Here is an 11403-nt window from a genome sequence, read left to right as displayed (position 1 = left end):
TATTCTTTATCGTCACTTTATTCAGTTGACGATAGTCAATGCACAACCTCATGGTTCCGTCCTTCTTTTTCACGAACAATACTGGTGCACCCCAAGGCGAGAAACTCGGTCGAGCGAAACCTCTATCCGTCAATTCTTGCAACTGAGCTTTCAACTCTTTTAACTCAGTTAGTGCCATACGATACGGAGCGATCGAAATTGGCGTAGTTCCAGGTACAAGCTCAATTCCAAACTCTACTTCCCGAACAGGTGGCAAACCCGGTAACTCTTCAGGAAAAACATCCGGGTATTCACAAACCACCGGCACCGATTCGGGTTTCTTTTCTAACTCCTTGTCATCAAGTACATACGCGAGGTATGCTTCGCACCCTTTCCTTACATATTTCTGGGCCAACATTGCTGATATTACAGCTGGCAACCCCCTTAAGTCCGCAGACTCAACTCGGATTATTTCGTTATTTGCGCACCTCAAATCGATAGTCTTGCTTTTGCAATTCACAACCGCATCATGCGCGGTTAACCAATCCAAACCAAGAATAACATCAAACTCGTCGAACGGCAAAAGCATCAAATCAGCCGGAAAACAGGATTCTCGGATTAATAGAGGGCATCTCTTACACACTTTATCAACAAGTACGCATTGACCCAAAGGGTTTGATACTCGAATTACGAGCTCAGTAGACTCAACAGGTAGAGTCTTACTGGTTGCTAAGGTTTCGCATACATATGAATGAGTAGAACCAGGGTCAATCAATGCAATCACATTAGTATCAAAGAGAGTGAAGGTACCAGTGATGACGTCGGGGAGGATGCCTCCTCTCGTGCGCGAATGGCATATGCTCTAGCAGGAGCACGGTTCTCGGCGCGATCGGCCGTATCAGAAGCCCCCCTCTGACTACCACCCCTGCCTCCAAAAATTCTCGGTGGTCTACCTCTAGATGTCACTCCACTAGGTCTTGCACCTTGAATCTTATTCTTCTCATCCAGCTCCGTGCAATCTCTAATGAAGTGGTCCTTCGAACCGCATCCGTAACAGGCCCTGTTAGTAGACTTGCCCCAACATTCACCTAGGTGTCGTCTTCCACATTGGGGACATTCAGGTTTCTCGTGCCGATTATTGCCCACACTAGCTACCGAAGTAGCTCGGGAGCCCATCGATGGTCTTGCCCTGATGGAAATTCCCGTAGTCGCCCTCGACTTACTAATGTCCTCCCTGAACTTCTTCACAGCTGAGAACGGAGCTTTACCCGTCGATCTTTTACGATAATCTCTAGCTTCAAATTCAGCCTTCCTCTTCTCCTTTCCAAGTTCCTCCGCCTTGCAGGCTCGTTCGACTAGTGTTACGAATTCCTTTATTTCCAGAATACCCATTAGTAGCTTTAAATCTTCGTTCAATCCTTCCTCAAATCTTTTGCACATAGCAACCTCATCAGCTACGCACTCCCGGGCATACCTACTAAGTCTTACGAATTCATGTTCGTATTCAGATACAGTCATACGGCCTTGCTTGAGTTCCAAGAACTCCTTACGCTTCTGGTCAATGAACCGTTGGCTAATAAATTTCTTCCGAAATTCCGTTTGAAAGAAGTCCCAAGTTACTCGCTCGTTCGGGACTATGGAAATCAATGTCCTCCACCAATAGTAGGCTGAGTCTCGCAACAAAGATACAGCACATTTTAGACATTCATCGGGTGTGCATGACAATTCATCGAACACCCGAATGGTGTTATCAAGCCAGAACTCGGCCCTTTCGGCATCATCAGTTACTATGGCCTTGAACTCCTCGGCCCCACGCTTCCTAATCAAGTCTACAGGTAGCTTACTCAGCCTCACAGGATCAGCGACTGACGGCCTTACAGGCTCTTGGGGTGGGTTATTCAAATTTGGGAATTGTTGGACAGCCGGGTTGGCTCGGGCATATTGCGCGACCCACTCATTCATCATGGTAAAGAAGGCTTGTTTAGCCCCCTCACCTTGATTATTCGCAGATGACTGGGGTTCAACAGGCGGCGTCCCTTGTGCAGGAGCAGCCGCTACGCTCTCAACGTCATCCGCTAGGGTTCTTTCTTCACCGGGATCCATTTACTAATCAAGACAAAAACATTTCAACCGTCAGAAGTCATCACCCTTTTAAACATTAACATTATGGCATGTATAGCTAGACTCATACGTGCTATGGAAGTCCTAGAACCGACTAAACCATAGCTCTGATACCAATAAAATGTAACACCCCGAACCCGAAACCGTCATCGGGGTCGAACACGAGGTGTTGACTGGCTTTACCCTCTTACAAAATTTATTTTCCAGACACTGCCCAATCTGTGTACTAGTCGTTTTAAAATTCATATCTTGAGTTTCGTAACTCGAAAATCAGTTTCGTAATTTTTCCCAGAAACTAGACTCATGTGCCCATCTATGTATTTTTTTCTAGAATTTTTGGTTGGGCCAATTAGTACAGTTTATTAGTCAAAGTTCCCCAAGTTGCAGGGGTCGACTACACTGACCTTTGCCCATTACGACTGGGATATCTCCCTGCACGGGGCTTCAATACTGTTGCCGTTTGTTTCTATGGAAACTAGACTCAGAGAGGAATCTGCACATATATGGTACGACCCCTAATTATCTCTGGTTAATTTATAATGAATTTCCAAAGTTGGAGCAGGGAATCCAGAAACCGTTCTGGCCCTGTCCCACTAAAATCTGATTATCTCTTAATATACTGCCCATATGATCTTTTCGTTACTTCCTCATGAAAACAGACTCATCGAGCTTCGATTACATAATTTATTCATCAATTAATTCCACTCCTACTATTTTTAGTGATTTTTCAATCTCATGACACTGCTGCTGCCAGCATCTGTTACGAAAGTAACTAGGTCCATTTCATGCCTACCCTCGATCCAACTCAATCGAACATTCGTGCCATTTTCGCATGGCTTAAAGTTTACATGCCATAATTCAAACACAACATACTAGCTTATACATGCCAAAATGATCTTCTAAGCACACTAAGAAGAAAGTACCAAAACTAGCTATCTGGTGTGATGACTTCGTTGACGGCCCGACCCCGCAAAAATTGATGAGTCCAAGCAACCTATAATGGGTGACAAGGAAACACCGGGTGAGTTTATAACTCAGTAAGTCATAAGCAATGCTCTACTATACATCAATAACATTATCACAAGAGGAATAAAATGGAATGAGACAATTTACTCCATCCATACCGAACCATACCATAGTTCCACCAACCTACCGATTCAATTTCATATCAATTCATGCCTTCACAATTCATATACTCATCAATAGGACATTGAAGCATTTTCATAAATCAATTTATTTTCGTTACAATCAAACCACAAAACGGCCTTTCACCCATCCTACGATAAATTTTTATGTACGTGACTTCAAGTATAGTTGTCACATAGGTTCAACTTACCGAGCTCAACACCAAGTATACGCATAGCACATATTAGCCATGTCCTCAAGACACTTACCCGATCCGCTGTCCGCGATCAGCTCAATAGTGTCGCACACATAGTGTCCATAATGATTCACGAATGTATATTGAGCCCGCACACTCAGTGCTATATAATCAACTCGCACATTTAGTGCCACGTAATCAAATCGCACACTTAGTGCTACATAGTCAAACCCGCACACTTAGTGCCGCATGGTCAATTCGCACACTTAGTGCATCATATTCATTTCGCACACTTAGTGCATCATATTCATTTCGCACACTTAGTGCAACAAAGTAGAATCGCACACTTAGTGCTGTACAATTTAATCCCGCGCACTTAGCACCAATCTCATGGTCATAAATGGTTATCCCGCACATTTAGTGCCGAGATCAACAACTCATTACATCTCACCTCATTTATTTCATTCAACAATTTCATCATCACATACGTACATGCATATATATATGTACATTTATTCATTCCATTCAGCATCAATACACAACATTATGACCATTGAAATAATACCAACTACATGCTTAATGACTTACCTCGTGTTGGGTAAGACGGTTCCAACTCGGCTACTCGATAACCTTTTCTTTGCCTTTGCTCGATTCACCTCCTTTAGCTCCTTGAGCTATATCAATAATTTAACTAGTTTAACCACCTTGCTAAATATTTACAATCCAATCTCACATGTATATGTATGTTAGTATATTCGGCTAATAATCTCATGCAACTACCAAAGCCGAATCAACTAAATATACTTATGTATACACACATATATCATCATCGAAATCACCTAAGCTTAGACATCGATTTTTAATTTCAAGTAAGTTGCCGAATGCAACCTTACTAATTTCTCATGGATTCAATATACCATTACCATGAAATCAACAACCAAATTCATAGACAATTTAGGAAAATCACATTACAATTCTCATATTCAAGCAAAGACCATGGCCGAATGCACATATGACCTCATAACAAAAATATTGAACCTTTGGTTGCCCAATTAGCTTAACATCCATCAAATTTTTAAATCAAGAAGCTCACCTCATCTATAATCAACTCTCAATGCCCTAAGGCATCAAAAACAACATCAAAGAAATACAACCATCCATGGCCGAATGTCCTAGCCGAATTGTTTTAACCATGAGTAACATAACAAGCATAGATCGTGTTTATGGATATACCGTGGCCGATTCAAGCTAATCACCTCCAAAATCATCAACCATTTTCGTTGCATATAACATATATAAACATGAATAAGTTTCATATAATCCCTTAACACATTAATTTCTTTCATCAACAACCTTTTCCTTGAACACTTTCTCATGACCGATTGCTCATGTTATCAACAAGATTCAAAGTTTAAACATGGGCTATTTAAAACATGCATGCATCTCAAAGACAACATCAAACATACCTTAGTCTAACCACCACCATAGCCGATTTTTCTCAAGCCTTTTTCCCCTTCCTTTCTTTCCTCTATTCGGCCAAGGATGTTCAAGAATGAACTCTTTTTTTTTTTGTTTTCTTTCTTCAATTCACGGCAACAAGGGGGGGTGAGACCATGTACTTTTTTTTTTCTCCATCACCCTTCTTTCATTATTTAATCACCATGCTTATTATTTTATTATTCTTAACATGCATCACTAGCATAACATGTTGGAGACATGTTTCCACCTATAGCATGGCCGGCCACTACATATTAGGGAGGGGGAATTTGACATGCAAGTCCCCTTTTTCTTCCACATGCACTAATAGGTCCTCATGCATTGACCTATCACATTTTAAAATTTTCTCATATAAGTCCTATTGACTAAATTCACATGCAATCGACTAAATCGAAGCTTGAAATTTTTACACATTCATGATTACATATTCTAGACAATAAACATCACATTCAAACCTTTCGGTGACTCGGTTTAGCGGTCCCGAAACCACTTCCCGGCTAGGGTCAATTTTGGGCTGTCACAACTCTCCCTCACTTAAGAAATTTTCGTCCTCGAAAATCTTACCAGTAAATAGGTTTGGATATCGTTCCTTCATCGAGCTCTCGGGTTCCCAGGTTGCTTCCTCGATCCCGTGTTTGAGCCACAACACCTTAACCAACGGAACCCTTTTGTTTCGCAACTCTTTCACCTCACGAGCTAGGATACGTATCGGTTCTTCTTCATAACTCATATCGGCTTGAATTTCAACCTCTGATGGGCTAATTATATGCGACGGATCAGATCGATAGCGTCGAAGCATCGAAACATGAAAGACATCGTGAATCTTTTCAAGCTCAGGGGGCAAAATCAATCTATACGCAACTGGCCCCACTCGTTCGGAGATTTCGTACGGCCCAATGAATCTCGGGCTCAACTTGCCCTTACGGCCAAACCTAAGTACCTTTTTCCAAGGCGAAACTTTAAGGAACACTTTATCTCCCACCTGATATTCAATGTCCTTCCGTTTCAGATCCGCATACGATTTCTGACGATCTGTGGCTGCCTTCAAACTTTCACGGATTACTTTTACTTTCTGTTCAGCATCTTTAATCAAATCAACTCCGAAAATTTTACTTTCACCAAGCTCGGTCCAAAACAATGGTGTACGGCATTTACGACCGTACAAAGCCTCGTAAGGTGCCATCTTAATACTTGATTGAAAACTATTGTTGTAAGCGAATTCAATCAAAGGTACATACCGTTCCCATGAACCACTAAACTCAAGGATGCAGCATCTCAGCATATCCTCGAGTATCTGAATTATCCGCTCGGATTGACCATCGGTTTGGGGATGAAAAGCGGTGCTAAAATGCAGCTGGGTACCCAAAGCTTCTTGCAATTTCTTCCAAAATCGCGAGGTGAATCTCGGATCTCTATCCGACACGATAGAAATAGGTACTCCATGTAATCTCACAATCTGAGAAACATACAACTCGGCTAGTTTATCCAATGAGAAATCCGTACGCACGGGGATAAAGTGAGCCGACTTAGTCAGCCTATCAACAACAACCCAAATCGCATCCTTCTTACTTGCGGACAATGGCAGTCCGGACACAAAGTCCATTGTGACTCGGTCCCATTTCCACTCGGGTATCATGATCGGCTGAAGTAACCCTGAAGGCACTTGATGTTCCGCTTTCACTTGCTGACATATTAAACATCTCGAAACAAAGTCGGAGATGTCTCGCTTCATACCATGCCACCAAAATCGACGTTTCAAGTCGTTGTACATTTTCGTGCTCCCCGGGTGAATTGACATTCGGCTACAATGGGCTTCGTTCAGGATCATCGGAATGAGTTCCGAATTCCTTGGAACGCACAAACGACTTCTAAACCTCAAACAACCATCATCATCAATCTGAAACTCCGATTCCTTGTTTGGAACACACTCAGCTCGTTTTGCAACTAATTCATCATCGACTTTCTGAGCTTCATGAATTTGATGAGTCAATAATGGTTTGGCTTTTAATTCAGCTACTAACACATTGTCAGGTAGAACAGACAAGTGTACATTCATCGCTCGCAAAGCAAACAGTGATTTCCGGCTTAAGGCGTCCGCAACCACATTAGCCTTTCCCGGGTGGTAATCAATGACAAGCTCATAATCCTTCAACAATTCAAGCCAACGTCTTTGTCGCAGATTCAAGTCCCGTTGAGTCATCAAATATTTGAGACTTTTGTGATCCGAAAACACATGGCACTTCTCACCAAACAAATAATGTCGCCATATTTTCAATGCAAACACAATGGCGGCTAGTTCGAGATCATGGGTCGGATAATTTCTCTCGTGTGGCTTCAATTGTCTCGACGCATAGGCCACAACTCGACCTTCTTGCATCAATACACAACCCAACCCGAGTAGGGATGCGTCACTATAAACGACAAACTCTTTACCCGATTCGGGTTGCACCAAAATTGGAGCTTTAGTCAGATGAGTTTTCAGTTGATCGAAGCTTTTCTGACATTTCTCCGTCCATTCGAACTTAACATCCTTCTGAAGTAGCTTCGTCATTGGTGTGGCTATCATCGAGAAACCTTTGACAAATCGTCGGTAATAACCGGCGAGCCCTAGAAAGCTCCGGACTTCGGTAACGTTTCTCGGAGGCTTCCAGTTAAGTATGGCTGAAATTTTGCTCGGGTCAACCCGAATACCCGATGCGGATACCACATGACCCAAGAAGCTAACCTCTCTTAGCCAGAACTCACACTTACTGAACTTAGCATATAACTGCTATCCCGCAAAATTTGCATCACTAGCCTCAGATGCTCAGCATGTTCGGCCTCATCTCTTGAATAGACCAAGATGTCATCAATAAACACAACTACGAACCGATCCAAGTACGGCCTAAAGATCCGATTCATCAAATCCATAAACACCGCAGGGGCATTAGTGAGCCCAAACGGCATCACTAAGAACTCATAGTGACCGTACCTCGTTCTGAAAGCAGTTTTGGGTACGTCCGAATCTCGAATCCGTAACTGATAATAACCCGATCTCAAATCTATCTTTGAAAACACCGATGCTCCCTTTAATTGATCGAACAGATCATCTATACGCGGTAACGGATACTTATTCTTTATCGTCACTTTATTCAGTTGACGATAGTCAATGCACAACCTCATGGTTCCGTCCTTCTTTTTCACGAACAATACTGGTGCACCCCAAGGCGAGAAACTCGGTCGAGCGAAACCTCTATCCGTCAATTCTTGCAACTGAGCTTTCAACTCTTTTAACTCAGTTAGTGCCATACGATACGGAGCGATCGAAATTGGCGTAGTTCCAGGTACAAGCTCAATTCCAAACTCTACTTCCCGAACAGGTGGCAAACCCGGTAACTCTTCAGGAAAAACATCCGGGTATTCACAAACCACCGGCACCGATTCGGGTTTCTTTTCTAACTCCTTGTCATCAAGTACATACGCGAGGTATGCTTCGCACCCTTTCCTTACATATTTCTGGGCCAACATTGCTGATATTACAGCTGGCAACCCCCTTAAGTCCGCAGACTCAACTCGGATTATTTCGTTATTTGCGCACCTCAAATCGATAGTCTTGCTTTTGCAATTCACAACCGCATCATGCGCGGTTAACCAATCCAAACCAAGAATAACATCAAACTCGTCGAACGGCAAAAGCATCAAATCAGCCGGAAAACAGGATTCTCGGATTAATAGAGGGCATCTCTTACACACTTTATCAACAAGTACGCATTGACCCAAAGGGTTTGATACTCGAATTACGAGCTCAGTAGACTCAACAGGTAGAGTCTTACTGGTTGCTAAGGTTTCGCATACATATGAATGAGTAGAACCAGGGTCAATCAATGCAATCACATTAGTATCAAGAGAGTGAAGGTACCAGTGATGACGTCGGGGGAGGATGCCTCCTCTCGTGCGCGAATGGCATATGCTCTAGCAGGAGCACGGTTCTCGGCGCGATCGGCCGTATCAGAAGCCCCCCTCTGACTACCACCCCTGCCTCCAAAATTCTCGGTGGTCTACCTCTAGATGTCACTCCACTAGGTCTTGCACCTTGAATCTTATTCTTCTCATCCAGCTCCGTGCAATCTCTAATGAAGTGGTCCTTCGAACCGCATCCGTAACAGGCCCTGTTAGTAGACTTGCCCCAACATTCACCTAGGTGTCGTCTTCCACATTGGGGACATTCAGGTTTCTCGTGCCGATTATTGCCCACACTAGCTACCGAAGTAGCTCGGGAGCCCATCGATGGTCTTGCCCTGATGGAAATTCCCGTAGTCGCCCTCGACTTACTAATGTCCTCCCTGAACTTCTTCACAGCTGAGAACGGAGCTTTACCCGTCGATCTTTTACGATAATCTCTAGCTTCAAATTCAGCCTTCCTCTTCTCCTTTCCAAGTTCCTCCGCCTTGCAGGCTCGTTCGACTAGTGTTACGAATTCCTTTATTTCCAGAATACCCATTAGTAGCTTTAAATCTTCGTTCAATCCTTCCTCAAATCTTTTGCACATAGCAACCTCATCAGCTACGCACTCCCGGGCATACCTACTAAGTCTTACGAATTCATGTTCGTATTCAGATACAGTCATACGGCCTTGCTTGAGTTCCAAGAACTCCTTACGCTTCTGGTCAATGAACCGTTGGCTAATAAATTTCTTCCGAAATTCCGTTTGAAAGAAGTCCCAAGTTACTCGCTCGTTCGGGACTATGGAAATCAATGTCCTCCACCAATAGTAGGCTGAGTCTCGCAACAAAGATACAGCACATTTTAGACATTCATCGGGTGTGCATGACAATTCATCGAACACCCGAATGGTGTTATCAAGCCAGAACTCGGCCCTTTCGGCATCATCAGTTACTATGGCCTTGAACTCCTCGGCCCCACGCTTCCTAATCAAGTCTACAGGTAGCTTACTCAGCCTCACAGGATCAGCGACTGACGGCCTTACAGGCTCTTGGGGTGGGTTATTCAAATTTGGGAATTGTTGGACAGCCGGGTTGGCTCGGGCATATTGCGCGACCCACTCATTCATCATGGTAAAGAAGGCTTGTTTAGCCCCCTCACCTTGATTATTCGCAGATGACTGGGGTTCAACAGGCGGCGTCCCTTGTGCAGGAGCAGCCGCTACGCTCTCAACGTCATCCGCTAGGGTTCTTTCTTCACCGGGATCCATTTACTAATCAAGACAAAAACATTTCAACCGTCAGAAGTCATCACCCTTTTAAACATTAACATTATGGCATGTATAGCTAGACTCATACGTGCTATGGAAGTCCTAGAACCGACTAAACCATAGCTCTGATACCAATAAAATGTAACACCCCGAACCCGAAACCGTCATCGGGTCGAACACGAGGTGTTGACTGGCTTTACCCTCTTACAAAATTTATTTTCCAGACACTGCCCAATCTGTGTACTAGTCGTTTTAAAATTCATATCTTGAGTTTCGTAACTCGAAAATCAGTTTCGTAATTTTTCCCAGAAACTAGACTCATGTGCCATCTATGTATTTTTTCTAGAATTTTTGGTTGGCCAATTAGTACAGTTTATTAGTCAAAGTTCCCCAAGTTGCAGGGTCGACTACACTGACCTTTGCCCATTACGACTGGGATATCTCCCTGCACGGGGCTTCAATACTGTTGCCGTTTGTTTCTATGGAAACTAGACTCAGAGAGGAATCTGCACATATATGGTACGACCCCTAATTATCTCTGGTTAATTTATAATGAATTTCCAAAGTTGGAGCAGGGAATCCAGAAACCGTTCTGGCCCTGTCCCACTAAAATCTGATTATCTCTTAATATACTGCCCATATGATCTTTTCGTTACTTCCTCATGAAAACAGACTCATCGAGCTTCGATTACATAATTTATTCATCAATTAATTCCACTCCTACTATTTTTAGTGATTTTTCAATCTCATGACACTGCTGCTGCCAGCATCTGTTACGAAAGTAACTAGGTCCATTTCATGCCTACCCTCGATCCAACTCAATCGAACATTCGTGCCATTTTCGCATGGCTTAAAGTTTACATGCCATAATTCAAACACAACATACTAGCTTATACATGCCAAAATGATCTTCTAAGCACACTAAGAAGAAAGTACCAAAACTAGCTATCTGGTGTGATGACTTCGTTGACGGCCCGACCCGCAAAAATTGATGAGTCCAAGCAACCTATAATGGGTGACAAGGAAACACCGGGTGAGTTTATAACTCAGTAAGTCATAAGCAATGCTCTACTATACATCAATAACATTATCACAAGAGGAATAAAATGGAATGAGACAATTTACTCCATCCATACCGAACCATACCATAGTTCCACCAACCTACCGATTCAATTTCATATCAATTCATGCCTTCACAATTCATATACTCATCAATAGGACATTGAAGCATTTTCATAAATCAATTTATTTTCGTTACAATCAAACCACAAAACGGCCTTTCACCCATCCTACG

Source organism: Gossypium hirsutum, chromosome A09, assembly GCF_007990345.1.
Source record: "Gossypium hirsutum isolate 1008001.06 chromosome A09, Gossypium_hirsutum_v2.1, whole genome shotgun sequence".
Classification (NCBI taxonomy): Eukaryota; Viridiplantae; Streptophyta; class Magnoliopsida; order Malvales; family Malvaceae; genus Gossypium; species Gossypium hirsutum.
This window is presented reverse-complemented; position numbering follows the sequence as displayed.